A 26625-nucleotide genomic window follows, 5' to 3' on the forward strand; every position below is an offset into this window, starting at 1 on the left:
AAAAAGAAAGCTTTATATAAAAAGAATGAAAAAGGACATAAAATATAGTCTCTGTATTAAGGTGACAATATACAGGGTCAATTGCTTAAAGGAAAAAAATGAATAAACAGCCTTATCCAAAAAGAATACAATTTAACACATTCCAGCAACTACACACATGTAAATACAAAATAAAACAATATAAACCTATTGTCTTACTATCCTTGTACTTACAACTTGGAAACAGAAGATTAGAAAGCCTGGAGATAGAAAAATCACTCTCAGAGCCGAGAGGGTCAGACCCAAGACAAAGAACAAAGAACTCACACCCAAAACTTCCCTCCACCCAGATTTGAAAAAGTCTTGTTTCCTGATTGGTCCTCTGGTTAGGTGTTTTTTGTTACCCCTTTCCAGGTGAAAGAGACATTAACCCTTAGTTATCTGTTTATGACACGCCCTCCAAATTGCAGACAGTGGGGAACCTCACTGGCGGCGATTTCCTCCTAGAACTTTAAAATAAACAGTTTAATACAACACATGCACCTTTACATATAACACTAAGTATATAACTAACAGACTTTTACATTTTAAGAACACTTTTTAACTACTGGATTCTGGGAAACTCTCACGAGAGAGTGCATCAGCTACTTTGTTAGAAGCTCCTGAAATGTGCTGAATTTCAAAATCAAAATCTTGGAGAGCTAAACTCCAACGAAGACGTTTCTTGTTGTTCCCCTTGGCAGTATGAAGCCACTTTAGCGCAGCATGGTCAGTTTGTAGCTGGAACCGCCATCCCCAAACATATGGGCGTAGCTTTTCCAGGGCGTACACAATGGCATAGCATTCCTTTTCACTGACTGACCAGTGACTTTCCCTCTCAGACAGTTTCTTGCTGAGAAACACGACAGGATGGAAGTTGTGATCCGTCGCTTCCTGCATAAGAACTGCTCCTATACCACGCTCAGATGCATCTGTGGTTACTAGGAATGGCTTGTCAAAGTCCGGGGCCATTAGCACAGGGTCAGACATGAGCGTTGCCTTAAGTTGGGTAAAGGCCTTTTGAAACTCATCAGTCCACTTAACTGCATTCGGCTGGGTCTTTTTGGTCAGGTCGCTCAGTGGGGCAGCGATTTGGCTGTAGTGTGGTACAAATCGCCTGTAGTACCCGGCCAAGCCTAAGAAGGATTGAACCTGTTTCTTTGACTTTGGGACAGGCCACTTTTGGATAGCATCCAGCTTGGCCTTTAGGGGGTTTATGGTTCCTCAACCCACCTGGTGTCCCAGGTAAGTCACTCTGTTTTGGCCTATTTGACACTTTTTGGCCTTAACAGTTAGTTCGGCCTGCCTGATGTGCTCAAAGACCTTTTCCAGGTGTAGTAGGTGTTCGAGCCAGGAGTCTGAAAAAATGGCCACATCATCGAGGTAGGCAACTGCATATTCTCCCGGTCCTGCCAGTAGACCATCTACCAGCCTCTGGAAGGTGGCGGGTGCATTTCGGAGCCCGAAAGGAAGGACATTAAATTCATGCACTCCCGCATGGGTGACGAATGCTGACCTTTCCTTGGCAGGTTCGTCTAGCGGTACTTGCTAGTACCCCTTGGTTAAGTCTATTGTAGAGATGAACTGGGCACGTCCCAACCTTTCCAATAGCTCATCGGTGCATGGCATTGGATAGTTGTCTGGACGAGTTATCGCATTTAGCGTACGGTAGTCCACGCAAAAGCGTATTTCCCCATCTGGTTTGGGTACCAGAACCACTGGAGATGCCCATGCACTGGTAGATGAGCGGATTATACCCATCTGTAGCATGTTCTGGATCTCCCGTTCTATAGCAGCTTGGGCGTGAGGAGACACCTGGAAGGGTGGGGTTCTAATGGGGTAAGCATTACCTGTGTCAATGGAGTGGTATGCCCGTTCAGTCTGTCCTGGGGTGGCTGAGAATAATGGGGCGATGCTAGTGCACAGCTCCTTGATTTGTCGCCGCTGCAGACGTTCCAGGGTGGTTGACAGGTTCACCTCTTCCATGCCACCGTCTTTTTTCCCGTCGTAGTAGACACCTTCAGGCCACTCAGCATCATCTCCCTGGACTGTAAACTTACAAACCTGTAAGTCTCTGGAATAGAAAGGCTTGAGAGAATTAACATGGTACACTCTGGGTTTTAGAGAGGAATTGGGAAATGCTATGAGGTAGTTAACAGCTCCCAGGCGCTCTTGGACCATGAATGGCCCTTCCCATGATGCTTCCATCTTATGGGCCTGTTGCGCCTTCAAGACCATAACACAGTCTCCTACCTTGAAGGAACGTTCTCTGGTATGTTTGTCATACCAGGCCTTTTGCTCTTCCTGAGCATCCTTTAGATTCTCTTTAGCAAGGGCTAAAGAGTGTCGGAGGGTGCTTTGTAGATTGCTTACAAAGTCCAGAATGTTAGTTCCTGGAGAAGGGGTAAACCCCTCCCATTGCTGCTTCACCAACTGTAATGGCCCCTTAACCTCGTGACCATACACAAGTTCAAACGGTGAAAACCCTAAACTGGGATGTGGTACAGCCCTGTAGGCAAAAGAAACTGCTGCAACACTAGGTCCCAATTACTGGAGTATTCATTGACGAATTTACGTATCATGGCCCCCAAAGTTCCATTAAACATTTCCACCAGGCCATTGGTTTGATGGTGGTACGGGGTGGCAACCAAGTGGTTCACCCCATGAGTTTCCCACAGTTTTTGCATGGTCCCTGCCAGGAAATTAGATCCTGAATCTGTAAGGATGTCGGAGGGCCAACCTACCCTGGCAAAAATGTCTGTTAGGGCCTGACACACAGCGTTAGCCCTGGTGTTGCCTAGAGCTACTGCTTCCGGCCATCGGGTAGTAAAGTCCACCAAAGTCAGTACGTACTGCTTTCCTCTGGGCTTCTTTTTTGGGAAAGGACCCAGAATATCCACAGCTACTCACTGAAATGGGACCTCAATTATGGGGAGTGGCTGGAGAGGGGCCTTGACCTGGTCTTGGGGTTTTCCCACTCTTTAGCATACCTCACAAGACTGAACACACTGGCAACGTCCTTGCCCATCCCCTCCCAGTGGAAGGACTTCCCCAATCTGTCTTTGGTTCTGTTCACCCCCGCACTGGGATGATCATGGGCTAACCTTAAGAGCTTCCCCCGGTACTTAGTTGGAACCACCAACTGTTTTTGCGGCTGCCATTCTTCCCGGTGTCCACCAGAAAGAATCTCCTTGTATAAAAGTCCTTGGTCTATAACAAATCGGGATCGATTAGAAGAGCTGAGAGGCGGTGGGGTGCTCCGTGCCACCGCCCAAGATTTCTGAAGGCTGTCATCTGCTTCCTGCTCAGTCTGGAACTGTTCCCTCGAGGCTGGGGTTACCAGTTCTTCCTCAGACTGTGGACTTGGACTTGGTCCCTCTGGAAGCGATGTAGGTGATGGGATTGTTTCCGTTGCTGGTGAACCGCTCTCCGCTGGTGCACCTGAGGGTATTTCAGACTCTGGCTGAGCCTTTTGGGTATGGCTGTCTGTTGCTTCTGCCAGTTCTGGCTCGCTGGCGCCCTCTGGCATTGAGTTTGAAGATGTGGTTGCAATTGCTGGTGCTGGTTGCTGTTCCAGTTCCGGGCCTGGGACTGGAGGTGCTGTGGCTGTTTCAGTGGTTGGCATGGAATCCGGGTCCACTACCTCTGTCTGGGTCTCTGGTAACACAGACGGGGCATCTGTGTACGGCTCAGGAACAGGAATGGGTCTGGAAGCTTGCCTGGTTTGGCTGCGTGTAACCATTCCCACTCGCTTGGCCCGCTTCACCTGGCTGGCCAAGTCTTCCCCAGTAGCATGGGGATGGGATAGTTGTCATAAACTGCAAAAGTCCACATTCCTGACCAGCCTTTGTACTGGACAGGCAGTTTAGCTGTAGGCAAGTCTACAGCTTGTGACATGAAGGGGTAAATTGTCACTTGGTCCTTTGGGTTGATGAATTTGGGGTCTACGAAGGATTGGTGGATAGCTGACACTTGTGCCCCTGTGTCTCTCCATGCAGTAACCTTCTTTCCGCCCACTCTCAAATTTTCCCTTCGCTCCAAGGGTATTTGAGAGGCATCTGGGCCTGGGGATCTTTGGTGTGATGGTGGTGTAATGAACTGCACTCGGTTGGCGTTCTTTGGACAGTTGGCCTTGATATGTCCCAGTTCATTACACTTAAAGCATCTTCCATCTGATGGGTCACTGGTTCGAGGTGAGTTACTGGAGACTGGTGAGGTGGAAGAATAGGGCGTCTGTGGCTTTACTTGGGTTGAATGTGGGGTCTTTGGTTGTCCCCGGTTGTAGGGTTTATGGTCGGTGTGCCCCCTGGGGTATTCGTTCCCCTTGACAGTAGCTTTCTTGATTTCTGCCACTTCCATCCATCTGGCTCCAATCTCCCCCGCCTAGGTGAGATTTTTGGGTTTTCCATCTTGTATGTACCGTGTTATGTCCTCAGGAACACCATCCAAGAACTGCTTCATTTGTATGAGGAGCTGCAGTTCTTCCAAGGATTTAACATTGTTTCCTGATATCCAGGCCTCATAATTTTTCCCAACGTAGTAGGCGTGTTTGGGAAATGACACATCTGGTTTCCACTTTTGAGTTCTGAAATGCTGATGGGCATGATCCGGGGTTATCGCCATTCTGTATCTGGCCTTGGTTTGAAAAAGTTTATAGTTGTTCATGTTCTCCTTAGGCATTTCAGCTGCTACCTCTGCTAAAGATCCACTGAGCTGTGGCCTCAATTCTACCATGTACTGGTCTTCAGGGATGCTGTACCCAAGACAGGCTCTTTCAAAATTTTCCAAGAAGGCCTCAGTGTCATCACCTGCCTTGTAGGTGGGAAATTTCTTGAGATGTGGAACCATAATTGGCGAAGGGTTGTTAGGATTGGCTGGAGCATGTTGCTTAGCCTTTTCTAATTTCAGTTCATGTTTTCTCTGTTTTTCCCTCTCTTCACTTTCTTTTTGTTGTTTTTCCATTTCTTTTTGTTGTTTTTCCATTTCTCGGCGGTAGGCTACTTCTTCTTCTGCTTGTTTCATTTTGTGGGCCACCTCTTCTTCTTGTAGTTTTCTGTGGTGGGCTGCATTTTTGGCTTCTTCTTGTTTTTGTAGCCTTTCCATCTCTTGTTTGTGAGTTGCCTCATCTCTGGCCATCTGTGTTCTGAGCAGTTCTATCTGTTTTTCCATTGCTTCGAGCTGTACTGCATCTGGTTTTCGTGACATCCTGTTTTCTTGTGTTAGGGTGCCCTCCGGTGTTTGTGTCTGAACTGCAGGTTCTCTATTGCCTCCTGGGGTCTGCCTAGCAACAGTGCCTTTTTCCCTTTCTTCCTCTAGCTAATCTTTTAAATGTAAAGTAAACCAGAAAAACCACTTTATTTGCATGTGTATTGCTGGATACTTGTCTCACAATGGGAGTGCTATTGTGTGACAAAAGACCCGTAATAGTTCCTTAAAGGTTCCTTGCTTAATATGTAAGCCAGAAACTGCAAGAGAGAGCAGAGATAAAAAAAATTCTCTCTGGTTCCTTTTAAAACCAAACTGTTTCTCTCTGCTTAAAAGCCCTAGAAGAGAAAAAGAAAATATAATATTCCTACTGGCTTCTGGATTCTATCTATCCCACCTTTGCCACCATGTCATAACATATTCCCAGATTTGGACCTTAGCGTCCAAAATATGGGTGTTAGCATGAAAACCTCCAAGCTTAGTTACCAGCTTGGACCTGGTAAAGCTGCCACTACCCAAAAAATTAGAGTGTTTTGGGGCACTCTGGTCCCCCAAAAAACCTTCCCTGGGGACCCCAAGACCCAAATTCCTTGAGTCTCACAACAAAGGGAAATAAACCATTTCCCTTCCCCCTCCTCCTTCCAGGTGTTCCTGGAGAGATACACAGAAGCAAACTCCGTGAATCTAAACAGAGGGACTCCACCCTCCCTATTTCCAGTGCTGGAAACACAAGTCCGAGAGCCAATCTCTCCCCCACCCCCCCTTCTTCCAGAGGGAATGCAAAGTCAGGCTAGTAAATCTAACACACAGAGATTTTCTTTTCCCCCTGACTTCTTCCTCCAACCAATTCCCTGGTGAGCTACAGACTCAATTCCCTGGAGTTCCCCACTAAAGAAAAAACTCCAACAGGTCTTAAAAAAGAAAGCTTTATATAAAAAGAAAGAAAAAATACATAAAAATGGTCTCTCTGTATTAAGGTGACAAATACAGGGTCAATTGCTTAAAAGAAATATGAATAAACAGCCTTATTCAAAAAGAACACACTTCAAAACACTCCAGCAACTACACACATGTAAATACAAAATAAAAACCATATAAATCACTATCTGATCTTTTGTACTTACAACTGGGAAACAGAAGATTTAGAAAAGCAGGAGGCAGAAAAATCCTCTCATAGCCGAGAGAGTACAGGCAGAAGACCAAGAACAAAGGACTCACACACAAACTTCCCTCCACCCAGATTTGAAAAAGTCTTATTTCCTGATTGGTCCTCTGGTCAGGTGTTTCAGGTTACTCCTTTCAAGGTAAAAGAACATTAACCCTTATCTATCTGTTTATGACAGGGACAGCCTGCAAACCCGCATCCAGAGAGTGGAGCACTAGGGGCCAGTGTTCCTGAAGTGTCCAACAGCAGGCTCAGGGTGTTGGGCCCTGCTGAACAGCTAACTAGGTGCTGAGGAGAGCCAGTGGGGAACATCAGTGAAGCATTTTTGTCAGAACACTGATCTCTGTGAATGCCTCATGGGGAAGCAGCAGAGTCCTGTGGCACCTTATAGACTAACAGATGTTTTGGAGCATGAGCTTTCGTGGGTGAATACCCACTTCCTCAGATGCATGTAGTGGAAATTTCCAGGGGCAGGTATATATATGCAGGCAAGCTAGAGATAATGAAGTAGTTCAATCAGGGAGGATGAGGGCCTGTTCTAGCAGTTGAGGTGTGAAAACCAAGAGAGGAGAAACTGGTTCTGTAATTGGCAAGCCATTCACGGTCTTTGTTTAATCCTGAGCTGATGGTGTCAAATTTGCAGATGAACTGAAGCTCAGCAGTTTCTCTTTGAAGTCTGGTCCTGAAGTTTTTTTGCTGCAGGATGGCCACCTTAAGGTCTGCTATAGTGTGGCCAGGGAGGTTGAAGTGTTCTCCTACAGGTTTTTGTATATTGCCATTCCTAATATCTGATTTCTGTCCGTTTATCCTTTTCCGTAGCAACTGTCCAATTTGGCCGATGTACATAGCAGAGGGGCATTGCTGGCATATGATGGCATATATTACATTGGTGGACGTGCAGGTGAATGAACCGGTGATGGTGTGGCTGATCTGGTTAGGTCCTGTGATGGTGTCGCTGGTGTAGATATGTGGGCAGAGTTGGCATCGAGGTTTGTTGCATGGATTGCTGGGCTTTTCTCCTCATGCATCATTGCCTGTAATAACTGTTCCATGGGTCAGTTTCAATGACACATGCACTTAGTTGGCCCAGTAGTAACTGATTAAGATTATGAGCAATCAGAACATAAAAATGGCCATACTGGGTCAGACCAATGGTCCATCTAGTCCAATATCCTGTCTTCTGACAGGGGCCAATACCCGGTGCTTCAGAGGGACCGAACAGAACAGGTAATCATCAAGTGATCCATTCCCTGTTGCCCATTCCCAGCTTCTGGCAAACAGAGGCTCGGGATACTTCAGAGCATGGTTTTGCATCCCTGCTCATCCTGACTAATAGCCATTCATGAATGTATCTAGTTCTTTTTTAAGCCCTTTTATAGTCTTGGCCTTCACAACATTCTCTGGAAAGGAATTCCACAGGTTGACTGTGTTGTGTGAAGAAATACTTCCTTTTGTTGTTTTAAATCTGCTGTCTATTAATTTCATTTGGTGACCCCTAGTTCTTATGTTATGAGGAGGTATAGCAGAATGATTCCTGGTCCTGCCCTGCGGGGCTTGAAACAGCCCAGGAGAGGGCTGGGGCTGGGACAAGAAGCCTGGGCTGATTGGAGGAAAGTAAGCTCAGCTAGGGCCATGCCCCAATCAGGCCCAGTGGCCCCCATAAAAGGCTGTGAGCCAGGGGCCCAGGCAGTCTTCCTCTACCTGTAGTGGGAGAAGGGCCTGTCTGTAAGGTACCAAGAAGGGAACCTAGAGTGGAGCAGGGCTGGGGAGCTCCAGCCTAGGAAAGCCTCAGGCTGAAGGCCTAGTAAGGCCCATCAGATATTGGGTTGCAGGGGGCAGCCCATGGGTAGGCAGGGGCAGCAGGTCTGAACCCCCTTTGCCTACAAAGAGTGGCTTACACTGCAGTCTGCCCCAGCAAGCGGGGGGCTAGATGGGGACTGGCAGTAGCCAAACACTGAGGTGAAGTGGGGCTAGTGGGTGGGGGTTCCCCTGGGAGGGGTAGACCCTGAGGCTGTGAGGGGTTACTGCCAGGGGGGCAGCACCTCACGTAAAGGGGGCACTGGGGTCCTGGGAGGGACATGGGGCCACAGGTAAGGCAGATCACTGGCTTGCACAGGGTGCTCTGGAGCTGGAATGAGCTAATTCCCAGAAGTCACCAGCAGGAGGTGCTGTGGCAGTGAGATTAGAGGCTTACAGAAGGATTAAATAACACTTTCTTATTTACTTTCTTCACATCAGTCATGATTTTATAGACCTCTATCATATCTCCCCTGAGTCATCTCTTTTTCCAAGCTGAAAAGTCCCAGTCTTATTATTCTCTCCTTATATGGAAATCATTCCATACCCCTAATCATTTTTGTTGCCTTTTTTGGGTACCTTTTCCATTTCCAATATACCTTTTTTGAGATGGGGTGAATCCATCTGCACACAGTATTCAAGATATGGCTGTACTATGGATTTATATAGAGGCAATATGATATTAATTCTGTTAATGTTGCATTTGATTAGTCAATATATGGTGCCTAGCACAACAGATCCTTGTCCATGACTAGGGCTCCTGGGCACTATGCTAAGACAAATAAATAGTAACAATGATGATGCAGAATAGACCCAAGCTCTCCCTCCTGTACCTGGGCTGGCTTTGCAGAGTTAAGAGGATCAAAATGCAACAAATCCTCCCCTTCTCATTTTTGTCACAGCTTTGATGCCAGTACACACAGAGCGCAGGCCAGCTAAGGAGAGGCCATTTTTAGACAGTCATGTTTCAGAGCAAAAGCACATCATAGTACTGAAGTGACATCTTTCAGAGGCCCCAGCATAGGCTGGGCAGCTTAGTCTAAGCAGGGCAGCCCATAGCTCATGAGGATTCACCCCTCCCTACTTGACCACACTCCCAGCGTAGGATTACGAACACCCAGTCAAAAAGGACCATGGCAGCTACAGTCAGCACCACCAACCAGGCTGTTAAAAGTCTAGTTGGCAGTGCTGCAGGTGTAAACCAGGCAGTCCCTACATGTCCCGGCACTGTGCTATGCCCCAGAAGTGACCAGCAGGTGCGGCTCCTAGTCGGGGGCTATGGGGCTCTGTGAGCTGTCTCTCCCCTACCTCCCCAGTACCAGCTCCACACTCCCATTGGTCGGGAACTATGGCCAATGGGAGCTGGTGGGGCAGTGCCTGCATGTGAGAGCAGTGCACAGAGCATCCTGGCCACCAGCCTAAGAGCTGGACCTGCTGCTGGCAGCTTCCCGGGTGCAGTGCAAAGCCAGGGCAGGCAGGCAGGCTGCCTTAGCCCTGCTGTGCCACAGACTGGGAGCCACCTGAGGTAAGCCTGTGCCCCAACCCTGTAGAACCAATGTGAATGAAATTGTTTTTAGTTAGTCACTGTACCATTGTAACTTCTGTTCACCATTTCATTACACTTGCCATTGTGCCTACATTGTAACATTGTAACTTCTGTGCAATATTGTAACTCAAAACCCATTTTAAAATACTGACTCCATTTTGTAGAAGGCTTGTGCTGCAGCCCCCATTTTTGCAAGCCATACTGTAATTTTATTAGTCTAGTTGAGATGTGTGAATGAGGTATGCATGGGTGATAGAATCAACCTCCAGCACCAGCCCGTCCTGATGAGATAAAGTTCAAATACCAACAGCTGAAGAACTAGACAACAGCCCTAACTCAAGCAAGAAGCATCCACCCTAAAAAGAAACAACAGAAGGAAGATCAAAGCCAGGTCCCAGGCTGACAGTCACGCCTGCAATTGACGGGTGATCAAGCAAACCCAGAGGCGGCGTGACACAGCGAGACCTAGGAACTTTAAATCCAAACTAAACTCCTATAAAAAGGGAAGGGTGAGATGAGAGATTTTGGGTAACGTTCTGCTACCAACGTCAAGGAGCATTGGTGCGCACCCGACAGAGACCCGGCTCCTCCTCGTGCTCAGCTTTCCTGGCCAGTTAGCTGCCACGAGCTCCGATCTCAAGCTGCGAACTCAAACTGCAATCAGGACTGGTAACTATCCAGCAGCTGCAGAACATTTTGGTGTGTGTGTGTGTGTGTGTGTGTGTGAGTGTATGTGTATAAGCATTAAGGTATTTGCTAATAGTTACGGATTAATAATAAATGTGGCATCTTTGTCTTAACCCCTAAAATGATCCTGTGTAAGTTTGTGGGACAACAACCCCAGCCCTGAGCATTGCCCACAAACCAAGAGCCCCCTCCTGCACCCCAAACCCCTCATCCCTGGCCCTACCCCAGGGCCTGCACTGCCAGTTGGAGCCCTCACACTCTCTGCACCCCAACCCTTTGCCTTAAGATGCAGGCCCCCCCCACATGCTGAATCCCTTGGCCCCACCCCTAGCCTGGAGCTCCCTCATCCCCAACCAGAACCCTCACTCCCTCCTGCACCCCAACTCCCTGTCCCAGCCTGGAGCCCGCTCCCACACCCTAAACTCATCATATCTGGCCCCACCCTGGAGCCTGCACCCCCAGTTAAAGCCCTCACCCTCTCCTGCACCCCAACCCCCTGCCATAGCTCAGTAAAAGTGAGGGTGGGCAGAGTGAGCCACCAAGGGAGGGGGAATGTAGTGATTGAGGGACAGGGTCTCAGGGAAAGGGCAGGGCTAGGGTGTTTGGTTTTGTATGATTAGAAAATTGGCAACCCTAAGCATATACAGCTCCCTGGCCTTCAAACTGCACTCCCAGGGTGCACTGCTTCCCCCTCAGCTGCTGTCCCAGCATACACTGCTCCACCTTGAGCCATGTTCCCAGCATGACCTGCTTCTATTCAGGGTGCAGTCCCATCATGCCCTGCTCTCCCATGCAGGCTGCATTGCATCCCCAGCTGCCACTGCTGTCCCAGCATGCACCATGCCTCTTAGCCACACTTCCACCATGCCCTGCGCCATTCCAAACCCAACCCCAGGGGGCGCTGCCGCTAACGAACCCCAGCGCAGAGAGACCAGGCACCTCCCTCACAGCCCACCCCTTCCTGCTCTGCCCGGCTAGCCCCTCCCTTCAGCTGGGAGGGGTGACTCGAGCAGCCTTGTTATGATGCCCGAAGCGGGGGTGGTCGGTTAGAGCCTCACTGTGATCTCACAGCGGCAGGAGGAGGAGTTTTGCACTGGCTGCTCCAGAGCCGCCTTCACACTAAGGCCACGCGCTGGTTTGGTGCAAAGCCTGGTGGGTAAAGGTGTGGGTGGGGGGAGCTTCCTCCCCTTTCCTCAGGTGTCCCCAGCCGGAATGGGGGAGATGCGGGCCGGGTCGTTGGGGGAGGGGCGGGGAGCTCTTCTCATGAGAGAGAGGCGAGGTGCGAGTGGTTGGGGAGAGCCGCCCCGTGTGCCACGTGAGCGGGCCTGGGCTCGGGCCCTGCTGCTGCCGGTGTGATGACACTTTGAGCAACCCTCCCTTTTTGCAAAACTACATTTTGTGTAACGTAACCATCTGTGCTCCTGCTCAGGAATTGCTGCCGCCTGGTCCATGGGGTTGCAAATCGGGAGGGATGGGGTCTGTGGTCGAAAACACTCACAATCTGCTTTCTCCTGGCTAATGTGCCAAATTGACCTATTGGATGATTGAGGCACGCTCTTTCACTTGTTTGTGTGTGAATACGTGAAAAGGGAGGTAAGGTTTGGGGGTATGGAGCACGCTATGATGAGACTACTTTCATTTTTTAAAATTACTTTTACAATTTTATAGTTTGCATTATATATATGGACAGAAATACAGAGAATAATTTATTTCACATAAATAACATTTATTATAATCTGATATATACATAAAAATATATTTCTTTGGGTTGCATTATGTTTTGAACAAGAGGCATTTAAACAATGGGGTTTTTTTAGGTAATGAAGTGAACTATGCACATGTCTTGCAGTTGTACTCTTTCTTCTCATATGTCAGGTTTTCTTGATTGGTTCCTTCTGTAATGCAGGGTATATGTGCCCACCTCGTGCAAGAATCACACTGGACCTTTGATAAGTAACAATTAAGAAATGAAATCACAGAAGTTATAATGTTATACATGCTTTGCATTCAATCATCCTATTCCTTCCACATGTGAGCATTACCTAATATATAACTATCAGCATGAAGAAAATGTTTATTGTTGTGGAATTTTTACAAGAATCATGATCCTTACGCAGTTTATGGCATATATTTCTCATGCAATTCTATGTTTCTTACCATTGTGCAATCCTCAATTTCTTTTTCACAATTGATAAGGTTGCACTATATGCAGTAGTCCTCCACGCTTTCTTAAAAATAAATATAACATTATGAAATGATGAATACGTTACAACCAACACTGAAAATGCAAATCTTGATTTATTAATTGTCAATATTGTAATCCAGTCAATGATTTGAACAAATCTTTTCCTTTTTTTGGAATCATTTTCTCTAATTTTTACTTTACTGCACCTGTATCTCAAAATTCAAATTTCATTTAACTGGTCGATCAATAGCAATCATTCACCCCATTCAAATTTTTGTGTACTTAAAGATATTATTGATTCATAGTCCCCATTACAGAACCAAACCTGTGAGAGATCCCACTTTAGGGGTATTAAGATAACGGTCTACTATGTGACAAAATTCCACTCTTCATGTTATCTTCACATGTGCCTAATGAGTCCACAATACATGGTAGAAAGTAATTACCTGACTCCTTCTTTAGAAGAATTGCAATATGTCTTCTAAATGCAGTATTAGACTCCTGTGTTGTTTCCACCGTATTGATGTCTTTGTGCTGCAAATAGGTTTCTGCAAACTAACAATACTGATATTTAGAATAAATCTCATACTTACCAGAGGTGAAAGTGGGCTCGTCCAGTGCACCGGTAAGAACTGGCCACTGGTTCCAGCCCGTACATGGCTGACGTTACACTTCCGATGTGGCAGTGCTTTATGCTTTAACAGCTCTGCCTCCTTTATCCCATTGCCCCCAAATCTGTGTTGGTGTCACTAAGCATAACCCTAAGTAAATTGGGAGGGTGGAAGGCCACAAGGGTATGGAGCCTTCCTGGTTTTAGGCCTCAGCAGACAAGAGTCCCTCCATGTTTGAACTTTAACCGACCTAAAAGGCCAGGTGTAACAGCCATTATCAGTTGCAACAGTTCTAACTGATCTAAAGCAGAAATAATGAGGCCTGTGCACCTTTAGCAGAAGGACAAGATAACTTGCAGAAGGAAAACTTACTAATGAGCTGCCGCAGCCAAGATTACTTAATGCACCTGCACTTACGTAACTGCTACAGGGGGAGGAAGAGGGGGGAAGAAAGAAGAAAGAGGAAAAAATAACTTATAAAAAAGGAAAAGCTGCTTGTGTAGGGGTGCTGGATCTGAGGCATGCTAAGTCTCCCAGCACCGCTTTGAGATCTCAAATAAACTTTGCTTGCTTCTCCACCCTGGTGTGTGTTCATTGGCGCTAAGCACTCCAGGCACGAACCACTGTTGCTTGCCTTGGGCACCGTCTGTGCCTGCAACAATTTTGGAGTCCCTGGGTGGGCCTGAAGGCTAAAATCAGCCTTGCCCGGACCCCTCTTGGCAGCCGGCGGATCGCGGCAATGACCGACCCCAGTGCACACTGGTGACTTCACCGGGGGCCTCGGCAGAGACGCAGTTCGACTGACCCCAGAGGGCACAACTGTGCAACACACTCGAGTAGTGGAGAAGCAGTTGAGGGCAATGGTGAGGAACCGGTCCCTTGGATAAGGTAGGAACAGTCCAGTGGTCTGGATTTTTGCCTGTTAGGACCTGGGGACGCCCAGTGTCACCCTAGGATATGGGGCAGGGACAGAGTACAGGCAGGGCATGGTGTACACCCTTAGAATGCATTCCAGCGAATTGGGAAGTGTTTGGATCAGATGCACCAACTAAAAGCAAACTAAAAATTTCTGTATAGTAGACTGGCCTCAATATCAACTAAAGGACCAAAAAGGTGGCCACCGGAAGGATCACTTAATTATAACACGCTCCTCCAATTACTCCTGTTTTGTCAGCGAACGGGTAGCTTCTGAAGCTGCTTGTATGGAGAGCTCTTGTAAAAAAAATCCCCCACCGTAACTCCTATTCTTCCCCGTCTGGCGGAGTGCAAGGATTCAAAAGCAGGTTAGGGATAGTGCAGGGACAAAGGAGGGACCTGTCTAGAAAGGGGAGACCCTATGTCCTAGTGCACTCTCTCACTGTTGTAGCTAAAAAGCAAGATCAGATGCAGAATGGTACTGGGAGCCAGAGTGAGTGACGGTTTCTGGAAGACACCCAGAGTACCCTGTGAAGCAAAAGCTCATGACCAGGACTACTCTAACGCAAGCCCGGTAACTAGTGGATCTTTAGGAGGTCCGACACATGGTGGGCTGACTTGGCCTGGCATCATCCGGTGAGGAAGCTACCTGGGTCTAGGAGTGTGTGTACCCATCTTCCCTCCCCTTTTCCTTTCCGTGTGGGCTACTGACAGTCTGATCATCTCACTGGATGCAATCAGAGTAAGCAGCGCCGTCTCCCAGAGACTAGCCGACGCTCTTTGCTGAAGGAAGGTGTAGGAGGGTCGTGGCCATCCTCGTTAGCCTCTCCTGTGTGAGTACCCTGTAGGGAAAAATCCTTAGTTTATGAGCCGCTAGTGCGGACAGGGCACCCTCCCTGTGTGTGTAAGTGGAAAATGGGTGGGGGACAGTCTAAACATTCCACCTCACCTCCTAAGGGTATCCCCCACATATTACATGTGCGTACATTATGGTTCAACAACCTGCAGGTATTTAGAGAATTGGAATATTTACATGCGTGAAAATCCATCTAAATAATGCCCACTAGAAGGTACTTTAATCTAGATAAGATTATATATCTAAGAGGAGCGTTTAATCACCAAAAAGCCTTGACACAGCATGAACAAATTTGTCTATTGAGGAAAGGAACGGGTTAATTTGAAATTCAGCTTGGCCCAGGGATAAAAAGTTGCTCTGCGTTCAAGGTCAAGAATCAATGCAGACTATGCTAAGTACAAAGAAAAACTGCTTTCGGCCCCAGCTGGCTGTGGAAAAAGGAAAATTGACAGAGGTGAACCAAAGGCGATATAAGTTACAGAACTGAGATTACATTTGCAAAGCTTAACTGTCCAGTAAGATCCAACAGTGTGCCTTTGTGACCCCGGAGCCGGTGTGGCTTGGTAACACCAAAGAAGCCACAGGCAGCCGACCTGGACTGGAATCTCTGAAAGAGACGCCGCAGGAGATTCCAGGATGTAAGAGAACAGCCCTCCCAAGAGCAGAAGCATGTTGGAAATTCTCGACAAGCTGTATACAGGATAATCTCCTGTCCACCTCTCCCCCTTCTCTGAACATTATACAGAGAAGTGGCCAATCTGGACGTACGTGTGTGAGTATGAAAGGGGCTTCGGGCTTGGGGCATTAATGTTTTCCTGAGTGATGTGGGAGCGTTCCCAACACTCTCCATTGTTGTTGTTTTATTATTTTATTAATGGAGCTTTAAAATTCAGTTATATGGTGTGCTTTCTTTATCTTCCCCCAACAATCCTGTAGTGTCAGCCTGATCACCTGACACGAGGGATAGATTGGTAACAGAAATTTGTCACAGTTTGGTGAGCAATTAAGAAGGGGGGAGCCCTGCAGAATTTACACCATCTATTTTATGTTTGCTTTGCTTGGTACTATTGGTGTTATATGTTGAGAACTGAATGAGTAAAAGTGAGCCCTAATAGGATAAGGAAACGCTATCTGGTTCTGGTTCTGTTCTGTTTAACCGGTTACTGTTGTTTTTTTGCTCTGTTCATTTGGGCATTAGGAGTGTGGGCGGAACTGAACCTCTCGTTCGTAATTCCTTGGAGTGGAGGCCATGCGTGCGAGGAAGCTCTGAGGTCGAATTGAGATCCTTCTGTCCCATCCCCTGTAGCGGTCAGTGTATAGAAGTGGGAAAGTCTGGCTTAGACTGTAAGTTCCTCTGCTCTGTGTAATTCTCTTTTCTGTTTAAGTGTCAGCAGACAGATGGATGGGTCTCTGAGTAAACCCTCTAAAGGGGGTTGGATTATATGTTAAGTAAATGGCCTTTGCCCAATGGGCCATGTGTTTTTGTCCAGGTGACAAGCCTCATGAGGGAGGACTCGGGTAGTCTTGTGAGAAAGAATGTTTAAGGGAAGAGACCAGGAGGGGTGGGGGCTAGTTGAGAAGCCCACCCTCCTAGCTAAACTGGTGCTGGAACAAGTTGGTGCTCATGGAAGGGACGGTTCAGCAAGAAAAGCAGGATCGGGCCCAGGAGGGCAGGCAACAGACAGAGAGATTGGAAAACAAATTGGAAAACTTTAAGGGTGTAGCGGAAGGAAGGAGTCAGTAAGTGTAAGCATGGGGATTTCAAATACCCAGGACTTACTTGGAATGGTGAGTTAAGTTGATAAAAGTGGCTGTTGGCAGACAAGCAAGTGATTTAAGGGAGAGTGAAAAGTTAACTCTGTAGTTGCTGGAGGGAACAGCAGTTGAACTTTGTAAAAATGCTAAAGAAGAAAGTTCTTGGTGTCTGTGAAATGTTTGTAAATAAATTCAGACAAAGAAATTATTGGATTGAAATCATTTGGTTTGGCTATGAACAATTTAGTTAAATTAGCTGAAGAATGTATACAGTGTTATGTAATTGAAAATCTGGGCTGCCTGTGAAACAAATACAAGAAAATATGGGGTAATTCCTCTGTTTTGCCTGAAGTCAACAAGGGCATTTGTATATTTCAAGCGATGATTGTCTGCCCAGAAGGGGTGGGTAGACCTCTGTTTTTTTGTCTTTCAGATAACCAGAGAAAACTGAGGCCAGCTGAACAGCATTCAACGTACCATGCATTTACTGGCACAATAGGAATTATGTTTTGTGTTCTATGTTCTGTCTTGTGGTGTTTGTCTTGTGGCCGGAATTGTTGTGTTTAGTGTTTTCATGGGATGGTCTGTTTGGAATCAGGCAAAAAGGTTAAATTAAAATGCAGATACTTGTTTTGTTCAACTTGGAATACAAAGTGTTTGGATAAATCAGGAGAATGTGATATACTGAAGTCTAATGCATTTCCTTAAGTAAGAAAAAGAAACTTCAGGGGCCAAATTGTTAATTGCAAAAATTGTTGTTAAAATTTGCATACCAACAGTCTTTGGAAGCAAAGACATGAAAAGTTAACCCACTCCCCATATTGTACATGGGATCCTTCTGGCTACCTCAGATTTCTAGCCAGGGGGCTGGGGATGGTGGGAAGCTATTGGACTAGAGGTTGAATTGAATGAACTCCTCAAAGTGGGTGTGCTTGTCCTGGCTTGTTGCTCCAAAGCTCTGTAATAAGGTTATTTTAGTAAAAGGGTGTGTGTGGCATATATTAAATAATAAGATTAATGTACTGTATAATGACAATGTTTATGTCTTCATTGTTGGGAAAAAGGTGTATAAGTGGTTAGTGATGGGATGTTGGATGGGATGGGATCTGAGTTACTGCAGAGAATTCTTTTCTGAGTGCTCGCTGGTGAGTCTTGCCCACATGCTCAGGGTTTAGCTGATCGCCATATTTGGGGTCGGGAGGGAATTTTCCTCCAGGGAAGATTGGCAGAGGCCCTGGAGGTTTTTCGCCTTCCCCTGCAGCGTGGGGCATGGGTCACTTGCTGGTGGATTCTCTGCAGCTTGAGGTCTTCAAACCACAATTTGAAGACTTCAATAACTCAGGCATAGGTTAGGGGTTTGTTATAGAAGTGGATGGGTAGGGTTCTGTGGCCTGCTTTGTGCAGGGGGTCAGACTAGATGATCACATTGGTCCCTTCTGACCCTAGAATCTATGAATCTATGAATCTAAGAAAAGTGGAAGTTTCCTTTGCAGGTTAAAAGAAGCCAAGAAGGGAAAAGGCACAGAATGAGTTAATGGAAAAAAAAATTAGCTAGCAAGCTAAGGCTATAGATAAGACACTGACTCCATTCAAGGACACTGCTCACAGTCAAGACTTGACTGACAACCAGGAAAAGGAGGGCTTGAATTTGCCCACGCAGCTATGAGGTTTGCAAAACACTGCCAGGCACTAACGAAATGTGTTAGGTTTCTTTTCTCACAGGTAAGGAAGCGCTACCCGAAGACCCTAGCAACCCTGCCACTCTTTGGAACCAGGAAACTGGATTGATGTAAAGGTCCACCAACGAAAGACTGCTTTGGACCCATGATTCTGAAAAGGCCCTTATTAAGCCCTGCTGACTACCAACACCGCTGTGAAGTGTCAAAGGCTGACTGCTTGGACCCAAGATTCTCACTGCAAAAAGACCCCTCCACCTCGGGAGGATTCCTTCTAGCTCCACTGTGCCTTCTGGACAGCAGGGAAAAAGTACAAGGTGAAGTGCTAGTAACCTCTCCCTTGTCCACTGACAGATCTATTGTACCTCTGAATTTTTCTAGAAGAATCAAAACCATTATAGGGTGATGTGCTAGTAACCTCTCCCCTGTAGGATGCTGAACCACAACTGTTTTGGGAAAGAAGAAGGAACACTCACTCCACTAAAATTGCCAAAGTCCAGGGATTCCTGACTAGAAAGGACGTTAAGAACTGACCCTGGTGAAGAAACAAAGAATTATACACTGGTGGGAGGACATTTGTGGGACCCATGTTTGGGAATGTGGTATTAATTGGATTTTGGGGTTTATTCTACAGGCTGCGCCCTGTGTTTTGGATAAATCCTTCAGCATGTATAGTTCTCTAATTGGATTTTAAATAACAAGTACCCAAAGAGTTTGTTCTGCTACTAGAAATTTTACCCGTATTGAAATCATTCCAGTGACTAATAATGTATGCTATTAATGGGAATGCCTTTTGACAGTACCTGAGAATAGTTAAATAACAGGTGTATTATAGTACTACACCAAGAAAAGATGGTATTGAATATAACTGAGGCTGGGAAGGCATTGCAGTGGGATCTAGTATGTTTAGGAATTTGGGATTTCCTGAATGACCAGCTGATGGCCATTCGGAGTGATCTTGAGTACCAGATTTGGCCCACTGCCCTTACAGACGCATCAGGAATACCATCTGATCTGTGATCATGAAGACATACTTGGACACTTTCTGGGTGGAAGTGTGGCTTCCCAGGGCTGGGTGTGCACTCTTATAGGGGATGAATGATGTACTTGAGTCCCAGAAAATGCACAGGATATTAACAAGTACATCCTGTCAACCAAACAGGCTTTTGAACAGTGGAAAGCCCAGGAAAGGGAACCCACTATTTCTGATTCCCTCTGGGGTTGGTTACCCAACCTGGGGGGACTAGGGGAAGGCATTGTTCGCCTCCTGCTCACTGGTGTGGTGTTGTGTATCGTTACTCTCCTCTTGCTTGCTTGTTGTGAAGCACTCCAGCTCCCTAGAGCTTAATCGCTTTTTGTCCTCAAAGTATGAGAAAACTCAGCCAAAAGTTTGTTGAGCATTCTCAAAGGAGGGAATTGTTGGTGTCACTAAGCATAACCCTAAGTAACTTGGGAGGGTGGAAGGCCACAAGGGTATGGAGCCTTCCTGGTTTTAGGCCTCAGCAGACAAGAGTCCCTCCATGTTTGAACTTTAATCGACCTAAAAGGCCAAGTGTAACAGCTGTTATCAGTTGCAACAGTTCTAACTGGTCTAAAGCAGAAATAATGAGGCCCGTGCACCTTTAGCAGAAGGACAAGATAACTTGCAGAAGGAAAACTTACTAATGAGCTGCCGCGGCCAAGATTACTTAATGCACCTGGGCTTACGTAACTGCTACAGGGGGAGGAAGGGGGGGGGGGAGAAGAAAGAAGAAAGAGAAAAAAAAACGTATAAAAAAGGAAAAGCCGCTTGTGTAGAGGTGCTGGATCTGAGGCATGCTAAGTCTCCCAGCACCGCTTTGAGATCTCAAATAAACTTTGCTTGCTTCTCCACCCTGGTGTGTGTTAATTGGCACAAAGCACTCTGGGCACGAACCACTGTTGCTTGCCTTGGGCACCCTCTGTGCCTGCAACATCTGCGGCCCTGCCATAGGGTCCGGCAATGCTGTTGGATGCTCCTGGCAGGGCTGCCTACTGTGGGGGACCGAAAGGGGCTTTGGGTTACAGTGATTTACAAGGGCCTGGCGCTCCTGGCCACTGCAGCAGCAGCTGTCAGGAAGGGCTGGCTGGTAGAATGTGGTCCCCCAGCACCGCACCTTCCACTGGAGAACTCATCCCTTCTTGGGGCCACAAGCCCACCCCCATACACCTTGGCAAGGACACCGATGCAGTGCCCACTGGTAATCTCTGGCATTTAGTTTCAACATGGATAATTAAACATACATAACCAATAATAATGCCAATCTGGTATTCAATACCTTTAAGATGAGTGGTCAGCAGTTGTGGCCATCACTTTGTCTGGGATGCTGAACAATTTTACTGTTCCAATCAGATGAGGAGTTACTAGTTAATCGTTTGATGAAGAATCAAAATTTTTAGAGAGTACATTAGGAGACTGCATAAATGAGCTTTGCTTTCCTTTTTTTCCCACTCTGGTTTCTGGACATAGAAAAAAATCCATTCTCTCGCTTTTTAATTAGTAATTGAAATGACTTATTGCTCACATACATACACACTTGTTTTCATATTATTGTCTCACACTTACACAGTGTATCACCTGAGTTGCTGTGCCCCATGTGGATAATACATTCTCAATCATGCAACATGCTACTGTTTTGTGTCCACATTCTGTGAAGTCGTTGCCCAGAGTCAAATCACACAAGTTCAAAGTCCATTATTAAGCATATTCAGTACAAGTACATGCTGTTTCAGTGCTTCTTTGTAGCTAACAGGAAGACATTAGTCTCATTATTGTTACATTCCCTTTAAAAAAAATTTCAATGGAACAGTTAATGTCCACTGTAAAAGAAAGTATCTAATAAATCACCTCCAATTCCTCAGGCATGTTCTTTCATATCTGATCTCATCACACAAGGGGTCAATTATTAACAATTCTTTTTTTTTCATCAAGGCTATCTGTAAGTTTAAATATATTCATAAAATGTATTGATAATGTGATTATTTCAAAAAATTTATACTGATTTATCAACAATCAGTATGCAATTAACATATCGTTTGTAATATCCCAGTAACACACAACATATAAGCATATTGTGAAATCAATCAACTCTTTACAGAATGTATTCTTCCATGTTACATGAACAATGTAAATTGACAGTATCAATTTATTTTTAACAATCACATTCCACTTTCCTTTGCATGCACTGAACTCACAGAAAACTGCAGCATGGGAAATTATATCACCGCTACCATAGTTGTGTTACAAATCTCTTATTTATTGCTACATTTATTGCCCATAATCCAGAAGTACAATATAAAACATCTTACCGCAAGAACTCAATGACCTGGTATGTGGTAAGGAAGCAATAATATATCATTTTGAAGTAATTCACTCTGTATTTATTTTAAAAAAATTAGAAATGTAATTATAGTTTCCAGTGAGGCAAACCATGAAATATACATTATACTGTATTTCCCAAATTCATTACATGTATTACTATTAGACTACTCCCCCACATCAAATATATCATTGTATTTGCTGTTTCACACTGTGTTTAACTCACTGACTGAAATTGTTCTTTTCTCATTTTATGTATGAAAGTGTGTCAACATTTACCTTCACTTTCATTTGTGTAGCTCTGCCTGAGAGAATGACAGTGGAAACTACTGATGAGATGGCTTGTACTTGTTGACAGTCAACAAAGCTATTAATGCATTAATAATTGTGGCACGTCAAGAACATCATGAATTTAATATAGACAGACATGAAACGGATCCTTAGTGTTACAGATCAGATACGTATATGTAAGAGAGTCCTATAAAAATGAAATGATTTGTAATCAATGTGCTCTGTCTTACTTCCTTTAAAAAGCGACTAAGCTGTTCGCATACTTGTGTTCAATTAATGGACCCACTGAACTGTACAGCAGAAGTAATGTAGCCCTCTATTGTATGTCCGATGTGCACCTCCAAATACATTTTAGTAAATGTTTGGCAGCAGTAAATACACCGAAATGATGCAATTTCAGGTGTCTGTTGATATTTCAAGGGTATTTGGACTTAAATATGTTGTGCCACATATTTCCGTGATTGTTTACTTAGTACATCAATGTATTGTGTCATGTATCATCGTAACTAGCCTACCTTTCCATCTGCTTTCTCAACTACAAAACATGATGGAAGAAAAGCACAATGTCAATGGTATTGGAGTAATCAATCACATTAACAAATACATTTAAGTACCACCAAACATGTATCTCATCACTTATCCAGCTTCTCGGTTTCAGGCAATGAAATGAAGAGCCATACAATTTTATGTTTCTCACTTTGGCTTCCAATCTCTCTGTGTGTTTGCTGGTCATTACCAGTTTGACTAGGAAAAAAATATTAACACGTATTACATGCATGGTAATACAGTTTCCTTTTTCTCTGTTTTACTACTGTCAATGCTGCCACTTTGTACCTGAAAACCTTTAATATAGTTCAAGTTATAAAGTATGTTAATCTGTTTAAGAAAGGTGTGGTAACCAATTACCTTTCAGAAGCCATTGCTTGTCTTCCACTTCCTCCTTAAGCATGTCATCAAAATTGTCATCAGCATCACTTGTATCATTGTTTGACACATCTTGCCCTATATATTCCTCTTTTTCCATTGCTGTGGCCTCTATGTTTTCCACTTTGCAGTCGTGAGATACAGTGCCATCCACTTTTCTAATCTCTTCCGTGGATGTTTCTGGTTCAGTGTCACCAACTCCAATTTCAGTTCCAATTTTTCCCTCTGATGTGCTTTCAGCAGCTAATGTAGTTGGCTCTTTTACTGGTTTTAAGTGTGCAATACTGTACATGGTTCCTAACTGTTTCCCTGAGATGGTTTGTAAGTTCACTCTCTTACTTTCAACACTCATAATTTTGTATGGTCCCCGATATTTAGATTCCAATACTCCTCCTTTTCTTGTTCTCTGTCTAGCGTTCAGTAACAGAACAGAGTCCCCAACATCAAATGTTATTTCCCCATATTTAGAATTCTTTCTTTTAGCATAATGTCTTTGTTGTTTTTCTTGTGCTTTAGCAATGTTACTTAGGGCCAGCGCAATGTCAACGTCATGTCTCGATTTCATATTTATGCTGTACTCTTTGCAGAAATCTTCCACGAACATATTCAGATCTGGGATCTTTGTAAACAAATGGAGAAGTGATTGTATTTGTAAAATGAAGGCACACTGAATGCCATGTATACATGAAAGGTGCTGGGAATAACATACACTTACCGTGTAATTCTCTGAAACATCTTCTGGAAACACTGGGTCATCACAAAACATTAGTCGGAAAGGTGAAATTTTTGTTGTTGCGTGTACTTTAGTTCACAAAGAAAACAAAATGGGTTCAATTAATTGATCCCAATTACTCTCATTGTCATCAACCATCTTCCGCAGTGCTCTGTAACAAAAGCACATTGATTTGATTGTTTAAGAAAAGAAAGTCACATGTACGGTCTTGTTTGAAACAGAGCATACACAATCAAAAAGATGTAATACGTAATGAAAAAGACTTTCCATGTAACACGTTGCTTTTAAAGATTTTTTTTGTGAGTTGCATCTTCTAGCATAGCACATTCTACTTGCCATTAGTACTGTACGGTTCCCACCCATTCACTTACCTTTTTATGGATTTATTTGCGTTTTCAGCCAAGCCATTGGTTTGTGGGTGGTACGGACTGGTGAAGCTACGTTCTATTCCCAATCTTTTACAAATATACAAGTTAAGCTGAAAGAAAATAAGTTATACCATAAACTGACATACAGACCTGTGTTAAGGAATGTTCCTTTGCGTATTTGCCACTACTTTTATGTGTAATTAGCAACAGGAATAGCCCATCTTTTCATATTTGTTTTGGAAACAAGTAGTTGGGCATTTTTTTGTTAGATATGAAGAAAAATAATTTTATAGCAACACTGATGGTGACCAACAGCAGTTTATATAAACGAAAAATAAAAAGATGGTGATTGTTTGAACTCTCTGGGTGACCTGACAGTGAGTTTGACTACATAGTACAAATAATCAGAAAAAAAAATCATTACCTTATTATTGAATCCTGGACCACGATCTGTCAGTATCCACTGTGGGCATCCACGTCGAAGAATCATTCTGTACATGTTCTCTACCACCTCAAATGATGACTTACTTCTAAGTGGAAAGGCTTCCACCCATCTTGAAAGATAATCTATGACTGTAAGTATATACTGGTATCCATCCTTTGTTACTGGTAATGGTCCTATTAAATCCATTCCCACCAATTCCCAGATCCGAGTGACCTACGTACAAGGGTACCAGTTACAGTCATACTTCACATGTTTATTACTAAATGTTCTCAACAAACCCATATGTCATAAGCAGAGTACACAATGTAATATGGTTACAACAAGCCATAGAATCCGAATGAAGGCACACTTTTAAATGCAGAAGAAAAGGAAAGAAAGAATAAACAAACAAAAAGAAGTATAGGAATGGGTTATTGAAAACAATACCAGAGTAAAGTTGAAGAAAGATCCCCAGCCAGTGCGAAGGCGCATTAGAGGTAATTGCTGCACTATGCTGTGCCACTTGTATGCATTGGAGTCGTTTCAAAATCAAACCCTCATTGTATTGCAGAAATAACCATGGATAATGATAAACAATAATGTGTCTGATTAAAAAATTCACCTTTATGCTTTTCAAGGGGGTATCCAGATTTGATTGCTTTCCCTCTTTCTGGCAAGTCAGACACTGTGCAACCTGTTTTTGATGGAACAATACGATGACATGAACATTTCGTTATGGAAATAGTATCGCAAGGGAACAGTTCACATTTGCACACCAAATATAATTTGGTAATAATATTTCTTTCATTCATTTTGAACTTCTATTTCAATTGTAAATAGCATTCATCAGGATTTCATTTTATTACTTTACATACCCAGTTGGCAATGTCTTTTGTCATCCCTGGCCAATAGTATTTTGAAGTCAGCACATTTCTCGTTTTGAATATTCCTAGATGTCCACCCTCTGGACTGTCATGATATCTTTCAAAGAGTTACAGGGCTTCTTTCATGGTATGCACAATGACAACCTTTCTTCCTTTTGCTGAATGAAACAATCTCCCCTCTGTTGATCATAGAAGATGGAGCACAGAGGATGATTAAGGTTTATCGGGGCCCTGGGCCAGAGCAATTGCTGGGCCCCTACCCACCCTGTCCACCCACTGCACTGCCTATGGCCCTATCCCTTTCGTCCTCTTCCCCAGGATCTCAGCCATGTTCCATCTAGGCTCCCCACCATTTTGCCTGCCCCACAACTCCTTGGCTCATCTCCCACCCAGCCCGCTCTCCCACACAGCACCAGGACTGGAGAAGTTCTGTCCCTATGTCACGGCTGTACCAGGGAGTGAGAGCTCCTCCAGTCCCAAGGCTGCAGCGGGGTTTTGGATGCTGTGGTTCTTTAGAGGACCAGAAGTGAGGTGCTGTGGACTCTTCTGCCCCACCAGGCACATCTCCTGGAGATGGGGTCAGGCATATGGGCTTCTCCTGCTGCCCTGTGGCTTCTGCCAGGGCTGGGGTGGGGGCAACGTGTTTCACTTAAGCTATACCTGCTTATCTGCAAAACATTAATTAATTATAAAATATATGCCTATCAAAGACATCTATATACAGTATGATTCATAATGCCTTGAGCACAAATGTGAAATTTCAGTGTGTAGCAGGGCTGCCCAGAGGGGGGTTTGGAAGTGGGACAATTTGCCCCGGGCCCAGCAGGGGCCCCTCCCAGAGGTTTTCAGGGCCCCTGGAGTGGGGTCCTTCACTCGCTCCGGGGGCCCTGGAAAACTCTTGCGGCTGCGGATTGAGCCGGCGGGGGGTCCTTCTGCCCCGGAGGAAAGGCCCCCCGCAGCCGAAGTGCAGCCAGGTTTTTGGGTAATTCAGCAGCAGGGGGGTTCTTCTGCTCCGGGACCCACCGCCGAAGTGCCCCGAAGACCTGCTGTGGGTGCTCCCTGCTGCAAATTACCACCAATGACCTGGCTGCACTTCTGTGGCGGGTCCCGCTTCGGTGGTAATTCAGCCCCCAGCATGGGTCTTTGGGGCATTTCGGCAGTAGGTCCCAGAGCAGAAGGACTCCCCGCCGACGAATTACCTCCTAAGCGGGGTCCCCCGCCACCAAAGACTGCATTCCCCTGGAATCC

At 45.2% G+C, this 26625-nt stretch overlaps 1 protein-coding gene, 1 long non-coding RNA gene and 1 pseudogene across 2 annotated transcripts in view; 2 read left to right on the forward strand and 1 right to left on the reverse strand.

Moving 5' to 3' along the window:
- Positions 1 to 26625, forward strand: part of LOC115635664 — a 1110108-nt pseudogene that overhangs the window by 772223 nt on the left and 311260 nt on the right.
- Positions 1 to 26625, reverse strand: part of LOC115635684 (zinc finger protein 239-like) — an 861693-nt gene that overhangs the window by 485625 nt on the left and 349443 nt on the right. The window lies entirely within an intron of this gene.
- Positions 1971 to 26577, forward strand: LOC115635706. Its single transcript, XR_003996665.1, has 3 exons — positions 1971 to 1981; positions 16716 to 16721; positions 26505 to 26577. It is a non-coding gene; the product is annotated as an uncharacterized LOC115635706 (long non-coding RNA).

The sequence above is a fragment of the Gopherus evgoodei genome, chromosome 15, assembly GCF_007399415.2.
Source record: "Gopherus evgoodei ecotype Sinaloan lineage chromosome 15, rGopEvg1_v1.p, whole genome shotgun sequence".
Lineage (NCBI taxonomy): Eukaryota > Metazoa > Chordata > Testudines > Testudinidae > Gopherus > Gopherus evgoodei.